The sequence below is a fragment of the Dermacentor variabilis genome, chromosome 8 (genome assembly GCF_050947875.1).
Source record: "Dermacentor variabilis isolate Ectoservices chromosome 8, ASM5094787v1, whole genome shotgun sequence".
Taxonomy (NCBI): domain Eukaryota; kingdom Metazoa; phylum Arthropoda; class Arachnida; order Ixodida; family Ixodidae; genus Dermacentor; species Dermacentor variabilis.
Window position 1 is genome coordinate 97,696,829 of NC_134575.1, and position 19,652 is coordinate 97,716,480.

General features: G+C 46.7%; 1 protein-coding gene and 1 long non-coding RNA gene across 3 annotated transcripts in view; one reads left to right on the forward strand and one right to left on the reverse strand.

The window, feature by feature from the left end:
- LOC142590437 (uncharacterized) overlaps nucleotides 1–19,652 on the reverse strand; it is a 162,148-nt gene that overhangs the window by 59,196 nt on the left and 83,300 nt on the right. The gene's annotated exons all lie outside the window — the stretch shown is intronic.
- Nucleotides 1,462–6,303, forward strand: LOC142590430 (uncharacterized). The gene is made up of 2 exons (XR_012830099.1): nucleotides 1,462–1,515; nucleotides 4,992–6,303. It is a non-coding gene; the product is annotated as an uncharacterized LOC142590430 (long non-coding RNA).

Consider the following 19,652-nt stretch of genomic DNA (forward strand, 5'->3'; position numbering starts at 1 on the left):
TCAATATTATTTTTCGAGTTGCGTCGCACTGTATGTTTATCGGTGTTCTCAGCGTGCAATTTCCCGCTGCTCCTTTTTTGTAATCCAGTGCATTAATTCATAACACAAACAAGACCATATGCCATACTTTTTTAAAATGTGCTTCTTACCGCTGCCTTTCCACTCCACTGAACTTGCCAGTATCTGTAGCATCGACAAGTTGATAAACCAAACCGTCATAACATTAGTCGTGCAGCAGACTCGGGCGAGCGTCTCAGTGCGCGTTTTCAGAACATCGCAGACCGGGCGCCGTAGCAGAAATCTTCCTCGCGTCTGTGCTTGCTGCATACACGAGTTCTAGCCGATGACTGTTTGCCGGTTTTATGTTTCGCGAGCCAAGCTTCACGCAGCTTCTTGTCCTGCGGCTACGTGTGAATAAGGCTGACACCGGCCTCCGTTACGTGCGTCCGGCCCTGCGGCACCGAGCCGTAGCCTACCATGTTGCGCGCCTTCAAAGGCAGCCACTACCTATTGTAGTGCTTTCAAGCGTTGTAAAGGAGACACTCGAAGCGAGAAAATTTCGCCACTAAATGAGGACCGCAGCGTACGAGGGAATTCAAACTTGTTTTCAGCTCGCTTCGGCGCTCCCGAAGCAGCCGACGCGGCCGCTATGTCCACGTGATCCCTCCTAGCACGTCACGCCGACGGTGGCGCCAGCTTTTCCAGTGGTGGTGCTCGAGGCCAATAGGGGGTATGCACTGAGCTCGATCCGCGAGGCTAGGGTCACCCTAGCGGCGTGCGTCTAATTGTCGTACAAAAGTCCCTCACGTGACCTGATCCTAGGTGCCTAGGGACAGGATCGTTTAGGGACTTTTGAGAAGGCATGATGGTTGCGCCGAGCGACGCCGCGGCGTGTTCGTTCTCGGCGTGATCGTTCACCGGCTCGCGCGGACCGCGCGTTGTTCAACGTTGCTTATGTGATTGTGCTTGCGTTGCTTGTGTGTTGGTTGTAGCGTTGTAGGTACTTAGCGGGAAAGCCGCGAGTAGTGGTGATGCGACAGTGCGGCTTTCGCCTCGGTGAGCTCTGGCAGTACAGAATCTGCGTTGTGTGACCCGTGCTTCCTTGACAATTGAAATGACGAAGTGGCCTAGCGCCTCGGCAGCGAAGTTCTGCGAACAGCGATGCCGTGGCGTGCGTTGAATCTCCGGCCCACGCCGACCGCTGGTCGTGTGTCTCCGCAGTGGGTTCAGTATTTGTTGGCTAAAAGTCGCGCAGTAGTAGTGGTGTGGCATGTCGGCTTTAAGTCTCGGTGAACTCTGGTGGTGTGAGATCCGTATTTCTGAAGAATTCATTGGTGCTGACGATTGAAATATTCAAGTGGCGTAGCGCCTCGGCAATGCAATTTGCGAACCGGCGCTGTGCAGCAGCGTCGTCGTGTTCGCCCCTTTTCGGCAGCGTCATCACATCGCACATGCACATTTACTTGACGGGACTCGTAGGCGGAGGTATTGCACGTGTGTTTCGCCACGACTTACGTAAGTAATATAATGCTTAAGGTGGTGTTTGCTCACAACTGTTCACGCGTCCTTGAAATAGGGCAGCGCATGTTTTCAAACGTGTTCAGCGCTAGTGCACTATCCGTCACTTCATGTGATTTACTTTTATCGTGGGCTTTACGACAATTATCGCGTAGTGCTGTGAACATAACGGAGCTTTAGTAATGTCACATGATCTTCCAGAATTCCACGAAATGCAGAGCAGATGTTTAATAGTATTCCTACTAAGGGCGCGATAAGCACAGTGAGGTGGAGCCGAATACTGTGCCCTGTAATCATCAGCTGCATTTGTGCCCGTTTTTCGCGCTCTTAGTTTTAGCAACGGGACGCAGGGTTCGGTGCAAAGTTGGGACGAATGAATGTGTATATACGTCTGCAATAACTTCACCGCAACACATTTGTTACCCTGAACATACTGCCCCGCCCGCTTTACTATAATCTCAGGTGCTCTTGAACTCTCTATTTGCCGGTATTTTTTATTTTCACGTGCTGAATGGTCCTACCGCAATACATATATATAGTGAGGTGAAGCTGATTAATGTTGCCAAGTGCTTTGACAGTGTCAGATCTAACAGTTATAGAATGACATGGCCAATACAACAGCTCACACCTTCACTTTAACAATTCTATTAGGACTGCCAAACAAATCTTACGGCACAGAAAAGCAACGTAAACACCTCAAGAGTTGATTAGCAAGTAATACTGGAAAGTTCAAGTCTAGTGACCAAGGGTGTGGTGAAGTGCTTTAAACATTCAACCAACACACCTTAAGTGCTTAAAAATTTCTAGCATATTGATGCAGGCTGATCAGACTTACTTTGATATTGGTTGTTTTACAATGAAAATAATAGTACTGCATAAGAGGACGCAAGCGACTCGTGTGCTGCTTGGTTATGCAAACCACATGGGTGCCAGAAATACCCAAACATGGTGCTTGTTTACACACGCTGCTTGCGTCCACTAATCTAAAGCTCTCTAATGTCAGCAGTATAAAGAGAGGCTGTAAAAATATGGCTTTAAATTTCAGAACTCCAATTTTGTTTCTTCTGTACTTGTACAACCTATGGTTTCGTGACAGCATCTGCCTAGCTCATTGCCACATTTTGCAACAAAAGCAGTGATGATTCAGTCAGAGTTGCCTGTCCTAATATTACTCCAATAATTCTTTAAACAGTTCATTTTTTAAGCACGAAGCATGTCATGCCCAATTAGAAAATTAACCATGCAATAATCTACTAGAAGTGGCTAAAAAATCAGCAGTCTTCTGAAGTCAGCTTGATTTGCAGCTGCTAAAATTGGCTATTATTGAATTAGGGCAAGGAAGAAACTGCTTGAATAAACATATGTCTCATCAGAAAGTTGCGGTGGTGTGCTGCAGGCTAAAAGCTGTTTTGGCATTGGTCTACCTCTGTCCCAAAACCAGGCACCACAGCCAAGGCGACTTCACTTGGCTTTGACAGCTTCAAATTCGCTTTCACAAGCACGTAATACTCAGTCGAGGTGAGCTCAATGCACATCACCCACACTGGGGATGCAAAGACATACGGCTAAGAGGATGCCACCTTGACAAAGCAGACACCACAGACTTCGAATTAACAAATGACACCAACTATCCCAACTGGTATACCCTCCATTCAAACCAGAAGGGCAGTACACTTACCTAGCATGGGCAACTAGGGCCTTCATCCAGAGTGTCAATGCGACTCTGCCCCAAGAGGAAGCGACCATTATGTGATATAATACTTGATGTAGGGGTGAAAATGTGCCACATATAAAAATCGGGGTTTCAGGCTGGGACCATTTCCGTGATGCACTTGAGTGTGCAGAATGTGAAGGTGTTGAAGAATCGCTAGCAACACGCATCCTTTACACACTGCAAAGAGCGACATGCTAACTAGAGCTTACTGGGCGCGTCATTTAAACATATAGGCCTCAGTAAGCTGTAACACATTCTTGGCTATAACAGGATGCACCAAATACTGTAATACTATTGAAAACATGCTGCTCGATTTTCAGTGCACATCTGAGAAACTTGAGGAACAAGCGGCAGATGTTTTCCCCGACCACCTCACAGTGACTGACCGTCGCCTGAGTTGTACGCACCTTAATGACCACTTGCCAAGGAAGGAATGGAAAGCGTCTGTATACGATGGCAGAACCTGTTGTTGCTCTCGAGCATGTCAACACTTAGAGTGCACATGGCAAAGATGGAGTCATTGTTCAGATGTTGAGGAATCTTGCCGAAACAAGGAAGCAAGCACTATTGCTTGTAATCAATGAAATCTGGAATATTGGAATTCCCCACAGAGTGGAAACACTTGGTCATGATGCCACTACCGAAACCAGGCAAGAAACCTGACACCATAGACAACCTTTGATCAGTCTCACTCACATTGACAGTGTGCATATTGACTGAAGGAATGTGCCTCGCGAGGCTGAACCAGCATCTGGGAGAGACGATAGCCTCTTTCTGCATCAAACCATCGTCAATGCCAGCCGCTTTGGAGGAAAGATGTATTGGTTCTTAGTCACAGTCCAACCAAGAAGGATGTTGAGCACAGTCTGCAATGAGGAGGTACTGGTGGCCTTTCGTGAAGCCTGCCCAGTCATTAGTGGTGTGAAAGCCTCTAATGCAACCATATGTTTGAATATGAAGTTATAGTAAACAGCCAAAGACTTTTACCAACTGCACAGGTAGAAATGCAGGTAAAACCCGGACCAGCACACTTGGTTGCAGGAGTGATTCGCTGATGAGGTAAGAAGGTGACTTAACAGTTGGTGATAAGGCACACCGAATGCAGGTATGCGCAGTATGTATACATACTGTTAGGCTGAAACAGATTAATTTTCTCCAAAGCAATATCAAAAGCTCAATTTTGTTTAGGATGCCACTCATGTGCTTTAGGTAAGTGTGGACATCATCATCATCAGTCTGGTTACACCCACTGCAGCGCAAAGGCCTCTCCCATACTTCTCCAACTACCCCGGTCATGTACTAATTGTGGCCATGTTGTCCCTGCAAATTTCTTAACCTCATCCGCCCACCCAACTTTCTGCCGCCCTCTGCTACGCTTCCCTTCCTAGCAGTGTGGACAGGGTTATATACAGCGGCATAGGCAAATGATACAACTAGGTACAGCTGTTGTGCGCAATATTTTTTTCTGGACTAAATTCTTGCTCCTTGAACTCATTCGAGATCATTAACTGTAGCACCAAAGTAGTGGAACACTACCGAACAAAGGCATGTAGCGTGCACATCTCAATTCTTCTTATGCCAGTCTTCTTTTTTACACCAATAGCTGCTATGGGCCAACTACCCTGGTTCTGATGTGTACTGGTGTTGTCACTGGAATTCCCAAATTTCTTTCTACAATATTGCAAATAAAGTTCTCATTGTGCTGCAAGGATTCAAACATACAATCAAAAGATTGGCAGTCCACAATTCTACATTTCAGCCACTCTGCTGAAGGTACAGTCGTGGCGAATACCGATCCTGGAGAGTGCGATCTAGCCAACAGGTGCCATGATTGGCTAACACCTGTTCAATGTCTGCGTGCTGTATATAGAGCTGGCGTCCACGCCTTCAAATTCATACTCATCACTTTCCCCACTTGTGAAGGCAGTACTATGTTAATTTTTCTTCTTGCATGTAATGACAGTGATTGGGTGCATCTGCTTTATTAATCTTCTAGTGCTTGGCTTCTCAGATTTGCTGGATGGGGCTGGTTGATGGGGCAGAGCGCGAGACCTAGCAATGGGTAGCTCAAATATAGCTTTGAGAAAACCAAATTAATTCAGCAGTAAGAAGCTAAAGGGTTGTTTTTCTGGAGACCAGAGACCAAGTCTGGATGTGAAAGAGGAGGAAGAAAACTAGTCTTTCCACTTCAACACTGGGAGGCACAACTCCTACTTATTTTACTTCTTTAAAGGAGATTACTGACTTGCGCTGGCAAGTGTTCACTTCAACAAACACCGAATGAAGCAAGCTTCCTGCGCATATTTCACCATTTATTGCATCACTTTCACAGTATGAGTGGAACTCCAATTTTCGTTATGCCACAACTTGCCCAATCTTGTGTTTTGCAGTAGGATTTTAGCAGTGCTGTTAAGGCACTTACATATTTGTGAATAGTAGTAGAGAAAAAAAGTAAGAAAACAGTGGCTCTTCGTGCATCGACTATGCATGCACCTGGTGCTCTCATGTCCATTTTTTCCGCTATCTGCTAAACCGTTCTAAACAAGAAAAGCTCATACACAATTATTTTGCAGAGTCAGACAACTAAACCAGTATCCTTGGTAAGCAAGGTTTATTTATTTGGTGACATTTTCTGTGGCCCTGCTATTGGGCTTTCTTTTCATCCTTTTCCGCTGTGAAGATTCATTAAGAAGTGACAAGACAGTTTGACAATTTTAATCATTGAAAGACTTAGCGAAACCTTTTTTGGGTTGTTTTTCCTTGCTTTCAGACTCTGCACATTGCCTTTTAAGGCATGTTTTAAGTGTTTCTTTTTTTTATGGAGAGGGCATGTTAACATCTTTTACACCATGTCAATTATGTGGTGCCATAGTGCATTCTTGGATGGAGTCTTGCCCTTTCATTCAGTAAAATATAATGTTTTTTGTGACATAGGCCGTTTTACATTTGAGTATGAGTGTAGCATTTCGCTAAGTTTTGCCTCTGTCACCCAAGCTTGCTACCCACTGCTGTTGACATGTGACACACATGTGACTTTTGTTCAATAAAAGGAAGTCTGTCACTTATCCTGTGCACTGGTTGTCTTTTTGAATTACAATTTGTTGCCTATATTAGTTCTTTTGTTGTATCTCAGATTAGGAATGGCTATCACAGTTGACATCATTTAATCATATTGCACACAATGTGGATGATATGTACTTGCAATATATGGCCTCCATAAAAAGAAGTTAATTCAAGAATAGTGCCTTTGCATGGTGGGGCAGCCATGAATTGTAGCTATAAGTTACCAGCACTGCAAGTAGCACTGTTTGTGCAGAATATAGTTCAACTCTACTACTTTCAAACATCATTGTTTTTATCTGCATTTGTATAGCTCCAGTTCCTGTGAACAACACGCATCTGGCGGAAGAGTGGCTTGCACCTGCACTGGGGCCCAATGAATAGCCAAAGTTCTGCCCGTTTTCATGTTATTAGCATACTAGTTGAGGCAGTCGTTCTTATAGTAAACTGTTTGCGCAGTGTGGAAGCCACTGCGGGTGTCAGGATCTTGTACACATCTTCAGCTTTGCAGGGGACACAGCATCTGGCACATAGTTCGTCACAGGCCATGTTTTTGGGGCAAGTTGGGTTTACTCACTTGCAAAGAGAGAACCAAGCTTGTTGGATATGAATTAAACCGCCTGTACACTCGGTGGCCTTCTTCATTTTGTGCGACATATATGGTTATAGCTACTCTTGCTTTATGCACTTCTTGTCTGGCAGCAGTTTTGCTTTTGAAACACTCAGGATAGCTTTCAGCAAGCTGGACAGGAATAGCACTGAAAAACCAGCAGATGTTAATTGTTGCACTTGTCATGCGAAGCTTCCTGCAGTATGATGAGGACGGAAATTAATGAAGGTGTTCCTCAAGGCCTTCTAGCTTGTCATGAGTTTGGAGCAACGTGATGTATAGCACTTTTCTGATCGCATACTATAGGTTCAGCAGGTGTGGCCATGGTTGAAGTGCAGTGCAAGGTCAAGAAAACGGATATCTATGAGCAGCACACTGGTAAAGGAGACGCTGGGAAAACTAGTGGGAACCCTGTTGAACATCTAATTGACCAAGTTGCTGGCTTCATCAGGCAAACTGTGATAAAGAGAAGGAAGTCATCAACACATCAGAAGGTTTTTGCGTATAGGCACTGCTAAGGTTCTCAGGCACGTCTCTTGTAACACGCCAACAAATCTTAGTGCGCAGGCTATGCATGACCAACTACATATGCCTTCTGTTTGGACAAAGAACTGCTCATTGTAACTGATGAAGATGGAGTGGACAAAAAAAACGGCAGCTCCACTAATCTGGTTTCACTGGTATCAGCAGTGCTTTGTAAGTATGCATCGCCATACTCCCCACTGCCTTCTTGGTTGACATCAGCAAGGACCGGCTTGAGGCAAGGGGTAATATAGATCTTTACAAGCTAAAAATGCATGCATGCATGGAGCGCACATTGTGTCCAAAAAGTAAGCACTTCACAGGGGCACTGGAGAAGAAACAGATTATTGACAGTGGCCAAAGGCAAGCTTATCTGCTACTAAACACCCAACACTGTTGCCACGTGACACCTCTGAAACAATCCTTCTGAAAGAAGAAATCATCCTTGTGCGTCCATAAAGAGGGCGGATAGGCAAAGCCCCTTCAGCAATGCTGCCAGCTTCAAAAGGCCCACTTGGCACATCCTGAATGCTTCCTTCTTAGACTTTGCTGGGTGCAAGCATTCTACTGTCCAAAAGTTGTCATTGAGAGCACTGTTGGTTTGGTGGCAATACAGTTCAGAAGCGATTGCAAGAAACCTTTCTTCCGAGTTGGTCTGGAGGCTCATGGTGCTCACAAAGCGACACCATGAGACAAGCAAGGTGACCGGATGTCTCCAAGCCCTTGTTCGTGTATCACACTGTTCTGTTAGTAACAACCATCAGATCTGAAACCAACAAGCTCAAGTTCAGCACTCGTGTGGTTACTGTGGAGGATCCATAATAAAAAGCACAAAACAGAAAACTGAAGGGAAAGGATAAGGCACCATTTAACACCTAGTATTGCTGCAGCCCACCCCTTTTATTTTGTCTGGTCATGCTACATTTCTTTCTATACATAGGCATGAACTTATCCTGTGCACAGCTTACTGCAGAGAGCATAGGTGATGTTCCCAATCGGTGTCCGATTTTTATATACACTATATGCTGGCTCAAAGATGCTCGAAACACTGCAATGGAAGCTTCTAATAGAAAAGGTGCCTGGAAGAAAAAAAAATTGTGTGTCCGTATAAACTTCAGCCCTCCAGTTTAGAGTAAAGTACCAGTGCACTTATGAAAAACGAATCAATTCTCAAAGAGCATGTGCAGTCCAGCCAGAAGCATAGGTATGAATCCGCATTGTGCTCCTGCATTGAAGGTGAATAATGCGTTACAAAATGACGAATGTGCCTTAGTAAGCTTCCCTGCAATATGAATTTGTAATGTACAAAGCATTGTCAATTAAGCTTACCAAGAGCACAGATGCACTTGCAAATTATATCACAATTGAAAATAATGAGCAAACCTATGTGCCCTTTCCACTATTAGTATGCTTTACTGCACGATGCTTACTTCCACCTCTGTATTGCGGTGTAGCAAGCTACGAAAGAAACGTTGCATAATTGAGCTTTTTAAGATTACCTTTTTTGCAATACACCTATGTTCTGCGGTGAAGCCTAAGCAATGTACAGCGTTGAAGCATACTAAAAGTGGAAAGGGGCCACTGTCACTGGACATAAAAAGAGTTATTTAATTATACCCTATGATTATACACTCGCGCAACCGCCGCCTCTCAGGTCGCCTGAGTGGACATACTATGCTGGGTGATAGCGGCCCCCTCCCACTTTTAGTATCCTTTACCGCCTAACTAAAATGCACTGCGTCGAAGAAGCAGTACATTTGTGTTGAGTGAATAAACAAATGCTTTTTACAACAGTACAGAAATAAACGCGCACCATGCATCAGTCTACCACATGGAAGAGCGTCGCAACAAAAGGTAGCTGATTCACACAGGCTGTGTAGCCCACTTATCAGTCGTAAAGGCTATTCTGGGTAATTCATAATTTCACACACACAGAAATATGTTTATATGTTTACGTTCGTACTCCTTGCGTAATAAGACTTCCAGAACTTCCACAACAGGAAGTAATTTACAACACACAAACGAAAACAACAGATACATATGCCTTGTTTTCAACTCGGTCGTCATGCAAATGACATATAGCACGGAAAAACGTGAACATGCTGTGTGTTAGCATCGTAAACTTCATACTAGGCAAGGAGCACACCACAATTCCGCGACAGCCGCTAATGAGACCAAAACGGGAGCACATATCTTTGAACGTGCAAATGGAGACCCTAAGCCACTCTGCTCCTCCACCACCCCCCGCTGCACGGCTGAACCACTCGTTTCAAGCACAGCACACCTAACACACATTCAGCACTGAACAGTGGGCGGTCGACGCAGTCGCATTTACATGACTTGTAGCGAGCAGCACATCCCTCGATGTCCGTTAAGCAAAGTCGGACACGGCGACGCCACATCGCGGTTCGCAGAACTTCGCTGCCGATGCGCTAGGCCACTTCGACATTTCAATTGTCAAGCAAGCACGGGTCACACAACGCAGATTCTCTACTGCCAGAGCTCACCGAGGCGAAAGCCGCACTGCCGCACCACCACTACTCGCGGCTTTCCGCCAAGTAACGCAGAACCTACAACCAACACACAAGCAAGGCACGTACAATGACATGAGCAATGTTGAACAACGCGGGGTCCAGAGAACGATCACGCCGAGGACGAACACGCCACGGCGTCGCTCGGCGCCAGCATCGCGCCTTCTCAAAAATCGCTAAACGATGCTGTCCCTAGGCACCTAGGATCAGGTCACGTGAGGGATTTTTGTACGACAAATAGACGCACCCACCCTAGCGAGGCGGCGACAGTGTCGCTGGGGCAGCCGCGCCATGTTGACGGTCGGGGAGCATCGAAAGAAATGGCAGCGGTCTTACTCGCGCGATCATCTGATCCCTATCTTTTGGCCTGCCATTCGCCTTGTTTTCTTATCCAGTCGCTGATAAGCAGGACGCTTCAGTGTCTCGTGCGCAGTGCTGTTCTACGTCTACGTACAATGTTTGCGTATCCGGACAGACTACGCTCCGGCGTGGCCGTGCGTCAACTGAGCTTCGCTGTCGCTGTGAACCGTGCTATGTTCGGATGCATTAGTCACACAAGAAAGAAACTCGGTGATAGGAATACGTTCAGATTGGGTTCCTCTCGACACGTGGTTATTTCTCTTCTTAACTGCAACCTTAATGTAAAAGATCACAGCAGCTATGTGCGAGCACGCCTTTGCCAGGCCTGCCTTGCAGGCGCAGTACGTGTGCCGCCAGCACCTCGCCGTTTTCTTTTGCGAAAAGCCATGGTGCGAGTGGCTTTTCATCGAATGACTGTGATTGACAAACCTGGGAGGGCAAAAAAAAAAAAAAGACTTTTGGCAAGACCAGAATAATTGACGTAACATAAAAATTACGAAGGCTGTGTAAAATCAGTGTTTGGTTCTCAGGGGGGCGGGGTCTTATTTTTTTTTTTCATTGAAGCAAATTTAACGCTATCCTTTGACGACGCAAGTGGACAACGCGGAGTAAATTTCGTAATGAAGGTGATCATGTTACGCGAGCACTTTGACGCGCGGCTGCTGCACCCAGCCGCTCGCCAGATCATTGTGGCCTCCCATCGACTTGTAGGCTTTCGATTGCTTGCGGGTCGCGGAGCTCGTTGCATACGCACTGTAATCCTTGATGTCTGCGACGTCCACGCGAGGCAGTAGTCCGACATCGCGCCGAAGCTGATGATCTTTGAGTTCGAGCTGGTCCACACAGTCGCACCAGCGCACTTCGTTTTCATAACGCGATTTTTCTGGTTCACTCAACCCACGCACGTACGTGCTTAGGCCCATCGTTGACCTAAGACGTACTACTCGATAGCCAAGTCAGAAAGGCACATTTAAAAGGTCGTTTGACGGTTCGTGCGTATCGGTGGGCCACTTGGCGACGCAGGCCTGCTCGCGTAGGCAGCGCGAACTTGCGACCGCAGTTATGGCGGCCTCCGCGGATGCCGCTAGCGCTCCTAGCGGATGACGTCATGTGCATCGACAACATAAATTTCCCTTTCCTTGCCTCCGTAAGAGACTGGAAAAATTGTTTTAAAAGAGTCATAGGATAATCTAGCTTTTTTGCGTCGATTACTAATAGCCTAATGTCGTAGATGACATTAGGATTTACTGATGTGTGCCGTAGCGAAAGGCAGATGATCTGGTAAAAGTATAGTAAATGTATATTCACGAGTAAGTCCTCCGCCCCGTATGTGCAATAGGTTGATCGATTCTGTTTCAAGGAAAGGTGAGCATATCTTGTTTTTATCGTCGTTGGATGTCTAGTTCAGTAGAAAGCTTGCAAAAGCGATTTAAGTGCTTTAATATACGTGCTGCTCTACAGGCCTTAAAAAAATCGTGTCACGGAACTCTTTTCAAACTGTAAAGCTAGCTTTTCTGCGTAGTACGGCGGTAGTATAATGGTGGTGCTTAAGATACGTACGCAGTGAAGCTGTGTGCGTAATTCACTTTTTGAACTCGCGACGCATTCACGGACAACTTTTAAGAGTTAAAATGAGTGCATGGTAATCGTTCTGTCGTCGAACATACGGTTGTTTCAAGTTTCTAAAGAGTGCAGAAACAAGTTTTACAACTTATACAATGAAACTGTTGTGTAAATTACGAACTCTATAAGCAATGTGATTTATAATAATCTGCTTGAAAAAGGCAATAGAAGCGGCTATTTAACGCTATTTTAGAGAGGAGCGGACTACACGCCTCGACATTTTTTAGGTTCGGGCAGTCAACTTTTGGTGCCAAGTGACCGATCAAAGCCTTGTAGCATCAGTGTCACTGTGTTAGCAAAAATCATCAACTAGACAAGCAAATGTAAAAGTTAGCACAGCGAAACGCAAACGCCCTCCGCTCCTAGAGACGGAAGAATAGTGTGATGTACCGCAAGACACCCTAGACGAAATTCTGCGCCTCACGCGAGAAAACCTACAAAGTATTCATACCCTAGCGAATCGTGTAGAGGTTGTCGAAAACAAAGTCGCCATAAAAAATTAAAGACAAAGCTAGTCAGCCACAACAAATGGACACGACTACGCACCCTTCGGCGGCAATAAATTCCTCCCAAAACCATCATGGCTAACACGACACGGGATACTTTAGAAATTTGGCAGTGGAATTGCGCTAGCCACGCGAAACGCAAATCCTCGCTGCAACAGTACCTCAGAATTCAACGCCAAAGGCCGCACGTAATACTATTACAGGAAACCCTATGCGAAACCCTTACGCTCTCAGCTGTACTGCACCGTCTCAAAAAGAGGAGGGGACACCAGGAGAGGCATCGCCACGCTCGTTAGTAGAAAATTCGCGGGCATCGTTCACGAGGTCCTACCGAAAAACAGTCGCATCGAGGCGATCCTAATCGAGCTCGTACCTAACCGATTCTTAAAACAAAGTTTTTTTGTACTAAACGTCTACAGTTCCCCCACGCACTACAACCAATCCTTCCATGCGATCCTTACTAAAGCCACGTCATTGGCACGAAACTCATCGGTCATTATCGCAGGGGACTTCAACGGCCCCCACCCGTCGTGGGGTTACCCCACAATTAAGCCTAGCGGCAACAACCTCTCGCGCGCAATAGACGACCTGTCCCTCACCCTGGTGACGGGCCACAGTTTCCCCACCAGATTGGGTACGTCTACGCAGCGCGATACTACGCCGGACCTCACGTTACTCCGAAATGTTGCAAACGACGAAGACGCAAGAGAACCTGGGCAGCGATCACTTCGTCATACGCACAGAAATACCAAACACGCGTACGACGGCCCCACCCCGATCTTTCACCCTCACAGACTGGGATTGGGATACCTCCCGTAAGTTACGGAAGGAAGACACGAATACGTATGACTCCTTCGCGGAACTCCACTCTGCGATAAAGGGCGACGTAACCAGAGCCACGAAAACCACACAGACGGAACTGGAAGTCCCAAGGGTTGACCCTCACCTCGCACACTTACTCGAGGCCAAGGCTTCGATACTTGCGCGATGGGGAACGCAACATCTCAACAGACACAAACGCATCGCGACCCTCAACCGAGACATAGACGAATACTGTAAGGAGCTCACAAGACTCCAATGGCACGAACTCTGTTCGGCAGTCGACGGCCGCATGCGGACAGGACGTAAGTGGAACCTCCATGTTAGACGACAGCCAAACGAAGGATAATCAAAGCCGCGCGCTAGACCGACTTCTACACATTGACGCTCCTATTACAGAATCTGAATTTCGCGCAGCCCTATTGAAATTGCGCAATACCACACCCTGGGAAGAGCAAATTACGAATGCTGCCATCCGAAATCTTGATGATGCCTCCATATCTCACCTCGTTACCTACTTTAACGAGTGCTGGGAGGCAGGTACCCTCCCTGCCTCCTGGAAGCATGTAAAAATTATATTTATCCCCAAACCCCACAAGACCATCACCCTCGAGAACATCCGCCCCATTTCTCTTACATCTTGTCTCGGCAAGACCTTTGAGCACATAATCCTTGCCCGACTGACAACGTACATAGAAGAAAATCACCTTTTCCCCCACAGTATGGTCGGCTTTCGTGCGCATCTATCTGCGCAGGATGCCCTACTTCAAATTACGCACGATGTGCTTGATGATACCATCCCCCATCTTACTAAAGCCATCCTGGCGGTTGACCTCATTAAGGCATTTGACAGAATTCGACACGCTGCCATCTTACGGGAACTGCAGGAACTACAGGTAGGCCCTAAGACCTACAACCACGTTCGCGCCTTCCTCTCTGGCCGCACTGCCTCCTTGCACTTTGATCAGCTCAGCACACCCTCTTATACGCTCGGTGAATTTGGAAACCCGCAAGGCGCGGTCCTCTCCCCCCTTTTATTTAACATTGCTCTCATCCCCTTAGCCCAGAAGCTCAATCTCATCCCACACCTAAAACATACTCTGTACGCTGATGATATTACCGCGTGGACCACTCATGGCTCAGACGGGGAAATTGAGGAAACTCTACAATTAGCAGTCGACACGATCTCCGCTCACGTATCATCTATCGGACTCGAATGTTCCCCCTCTAAGTCCGCGCTCCTCCTAATTAGACCAAAATCTGCCGCCAACTCACCCATCCAAATCACTTTACAAGGATCTCCTATCCCCATCACTCCCACCCTGCGCATCCTTGGCCTCTACCTGCAGGATTCCGGACGCAATGACCATACCCTTAAAACACTCAAGGCCTCCACGCAATCAGTGTTGCAGCTTCTACGCCGCGTATCTTCCCTGCACAAGGGTTTAGACGAAGCAGACAACATGAAAGTTGCACATGCTTTTACGCTTAGCCGCATTCTGTACGCCACTCCATATCTCAAGCTGAACTGCACGGAAACCGAGCGCGTGAACGCCATGATCCGCCTTGCAACTAAGGCAGCCCTCAACCTTCCTCGCAGTACTAGCACAGCCAAACTCCTTGCACTAGGCATGCATAACACGCTTCCTGAACTAGTTGAGGCGCACCTTCAGACGCAGTATTTAAGACTTGCCGCGAGCGCCACTGGCCGCCATATCCTCGCCTCCCTTCGCATCAACATACCCGCTAATCAGTCAACCCTTATAGCCATTCCTCGACACATTCATACACCCCTTGTAGTGAAACCCCTTCCTCGAAACGTCCATCCTCAATATCACATCTCTCGCCGCGTAGCTCGCGCAAATGCCCTCCACAAGTATTACGGACAAGTCGAGAAAGCCATCTGGGTGGACGCCGCATGTACAACGCATGAAGCTGTAGCAGTTGCTTACTACCCAACCTTACCCCGACCCCTAACTCACCATCTTCCCTCGGGTTCTACACCTGAGGAAGCAGAGGAGACCGCCATCGCCTTAGCCCTTGCCCTTTCGGATGCTGAATACATCTTTAGCGATTCAAAGACTGCTTTGTCTAACTTTGCCAGAGGCAGAATTCACAACCCTGCCTGGAACTTGTTGAACATCCCCACCCAGAATTTACCACGTAGGGTTGAGCTCCGGTGGGTGCCGGCTCACTCTGGGAACCCCGGAAACGAGGCTGCCGATAAATTGGCCTGAGGTTTAATTTGCCGGGCTCAGGACAGCCTCGATCCGGGTTTCTCGAGGGAGCGGGTACACAGCTTTGCGGAGCTCACGCAAATACCCCGTTTGGACCCTCGGACTTACCCTCCTCCCCACCCCTCCCTGACGCACTCCCAACAGATCCTCTGGAGACGCCTCCAGACCCGCTCTCTCCCATTCCCTCAGCTGCTATCCCACTACTGTGGCATCTCCCCTACATGCTCCCTATGCGGAGACCCTCACGCCACACTCTCCCACATCCTTTTTGGCTACCCTGCCGGTCCTCCCCCGCAGGGACAGCCCGCCATCTCAAGCTGGGAGGACTGGGAGGTCCTGCTCTCGTCTACGGACCCGACATCGCAGGTTACTGCGGTGGCTCGGGCTGCCGACGTCATGAACAAAAGGAGCATGAACGTTTCGACGTAGTGCGGGACCGTGCGGTAGTCCAGGGACCCAGAGGAGTCCAAACACACATGCTGTGAATAAAGTTTTTCTGTCTGCCTGTCTGTCTACACTCACATAAAGGGAAAGGGGGAGCGGAAGAGTCCTTCCTGGAAGAAATTGCCAAACGGTACCTTTCGCTAGGCGTCGCTCACCCCAACGATTACCTAAGGTTCCTCTATAACAAGGTAGCTGGATGGATGGATGGATGGATGGATGGATGGATGGAAGGTAGGAGCGTCCCCTTCGAAACGGGGCGATGGCAGTTGCCACCATGCTCAGATTTTTATTTTGCCTTTTATTTTTATCTGTGTTGTGTGTTATTGAATTTCTCGATTTTCTTTAAATACGTCTTCCTACCCTTTTAACCTTATGTCACCTCTCCGCTTTTGAGCCACCAATCCTCCAATCGCCTTTTGCTAATTTCCACCGCATATTTATTTACATGACTGTCATCTCTGAACCCTAGGGCCTCAGGAAGGGTGACTGTGGCCGCATCGACATCGGGATTGATACCATCACATTCTAGTATGTGTTCCATCGTTTCTACATATTTACCACACACAGTACATGTGTCTTCTTCTTCGTTAAATTTCTTTTTATAGCTCCGCGTTCTAAGACATCCTGATCTAGCTTCAAAGAGTAGGGCACTGCCTCTTGAGTTATCATAAAACGCTTCCTTCCTGATCTGCTGTTTCCAGTATCGATATAGTTCTGCACTATGCTTCTTTTCCATTGAATTTATCCAATTTTTACCTTCCGCATTTTTAACCTGTCGTTTAATGCTCTGTCCTTTTTCGTCCTCGTGTCTGGCATACTTACTGGTTAGCTTCCTAGTTCTTTTCCGCCATTGTGAGTCAACGCTCTTTCTGTATAGGTATTTAAACACCTTAGCTGCCCACCTGTTATCATCCAATTTCCTCAGACGTTTTTCGTATAGGATTTTACTCTGAGCTTCCCGTGCTTCGAATGATGCCCAGCCCATATCTCCCTGTACTGCTTCGTTTGTGGTTTTCCCGTGGGCACCTAGTGCTAACCTTCCCACAGCTCTCTGATTTACTTCTAGTCTCGACTGAACCTCTGCCCTTAAACACAGGACCGCATTCCCGAAAGTAAGCCCCGGCACCATTACTCCCTTCCAAATGGCTCTCAGTACCTCATACCTGTTGTAACCCCACAATGCCTTATGTTTCAATATCCCGGCATCTCTTCGCCCTTTTGTTATTAGAGACTGTTCGTGCTTTTCCGTGTACATCTGCCCTTTGTTTATCCATACCCCGAGATACTTGTATTCGGCTACTCGGGGTATTTCGTGGCCTTGTATTGTAAGCTCCTGATCAGTTGTATCGTTGAAAAACATCCCACCGGACTTAGCTGCACTAAAACTGAAACCTAAACTGTCTCCTTCGTCCCCACAGTAATTAACCAGAGTTTGCAAATCTTCCTGGCTATCTGCTAACAGTACAATATCGTCCGCATACATTAAACCCGGTAGTCGTTGCTCAACAACCTTTTCAGCTAATCTGTACGACAGATTATACCCTAGATTGCTTCGTTGTAACCTTCTTTCCATGCCCATCATATAAAGCATGAACAGCAGCGGTGATAGAGGACAACCTTGCCTTAATCCTTTGTGAACCTCGACAGTTGTCGTACTCTTGATTCCTTCCCATGTTATTTCAACATTATTTTCTAGATATAGTTCCTGTAGAAAATCAATTACCTCATTACCGATACCTTCAGCTTTTAATATGTTCCACAGGAGTTCCCTGTTCACATCGTCGTATGCACCACTTATGTCCAGGAAGGCTAAATACAGAGGTCTATTTTCCGCCTTAGCTATTTCTATGCACTGGGTAAGCCCGAACAGGCTATCATCTAAGCGCCTACCACTTCTGAACCCGTTCTGAAGTTCTCCAAGTATTCTATTACTTTCTACCCATGACTGCATTTTTAATTTCACCGCCTGCATCGCCAGCCTATATATAACTGATGTTATCGTAATCGGTCGGAAAGATTCTATGTTCTTCTTATCACCTTTCCCTTTATAAATCAAATTCATTTTACTCTGTTTCCAGCTGTGCGGAATTTGCTTATTTGTTATGACTGCCTCCAATGCTTTTATCAGCGTTTCCTTGCTTCTTGGGCCAAGTTCATTAATTAACTTGATTGGAATTTCGTCTATCCCCGCGGACGTGCATTTTGGAACATTTGCTTCCGCCTTTTTCCAGTTAAGATTGGTCAATTCTAAGCTGTTTTCTATTATGCTATTCTGTGTTGCTCGCTCACTTGGGGCGATTACCCTATCGTCTTTCCTAAATGACTCTGCTATAACTGAACCGATGTAGTTCACAGCGTCATCTCCCTCTAAACAATTTCCTTCGGCATCGTGAATCTGTTCCTCTTTTCTGTGATTAGCTTTACCCAGCCAGCTTATATGGTTCCAGAATTTTCTTGACCCCCCTTTAGTTGCGTCGCGAACTTCAGCCAGCCAGCGATCAGAGGACTGCTTTATTTTAGCCTGGACGAGGACCTGCACTTGTTGTTTCTTTTGTCGATAATATTCCCATTTTTGGCCTATTTCCTCTTCAGATAACTGCGCCCTCTTTGCTTCACTGTGTTCCCGAGATGCCCACCGTCGTTGTTCGATGGCCTCTCTAATTTCCTTATTCCACCAACTTCGTGGCTTCCCCTTTCCTCTCCAGCAGTTTACTCCTTTTACCTCTTTTATTTTTGTACTAATGAGTAGTTCTAACTGATTATAATCCCACCTTTCCATGGGATGTTTCTTTATTGCTTCCTCTACGCCAGCCGCTATTTGCGCTATTTGCGCGTCATTTAATTTTGCGTACTCTTTTTGGCTTCCCTGCATTTCTCTTTTGAGTAGGGCTCCCAACTGTAGACTAATACGCTTATGATCACTTCCGAGGCTGTACTTCCCCTTTTCGTCTATTTCCATTATTGCTAGCTTGCTATACAATCCCTGCGACATTAAGCAGTAGTCAATGGTCGTTTGTCTGTTACGGGACTCCCACGTGATTTGTCCCTCACACTTAGTTTCTCTATTTACTATAACTAGGTTGTGTCGTTCACAGAAGTCTAGCATCAACTTCCCATTACCATCTGTGTATCCATCCAGATCCTCGATGTGGCCATTCATGTCACCCAGCAGACAAATATCGGCACCTTCTCCAAACTGCTTTATATCGTCATCGAGACACTTCACTAGATCTTTGTTCTCTTGCGTGTATTTGTCCCCTGTCCCTAAATAAACTACTCCTAGCCATGCCTTTTTACCGGCAATTGTACCTGATACCCAGACATGTTCTTTGCAAGTTAACTTTATTCTTTGCCAATTTGTTCCTTGGTGTATGAGCATACCTACTCCTCCTCCCTTCCTCTCCGTTGTTGTTCTACTGCTCCCTTCCCAGACGTAGCCTTCAATAAGCGGTGGGTCTTCTAGATCCCTGAGGTGTGCTTCGCATAGCGCGTATACACCTACTTCTTCGTCCTTTAACTGCTGTTCTATTTCTAACCACCTCGCTCTCTTTCTACCGCCTTGCATGTTTATGTACCTGATCCTGGTGTTAAATTTATTTGTAGTTTTCTTCCTGGACCTCCTAGTGGCCATTTTATTGGCGTCAGCCTCTATTGTTGCACTTTATACACTGTTTCTACCTACCCCTACGCCCTGAGGCGCAGTGGACC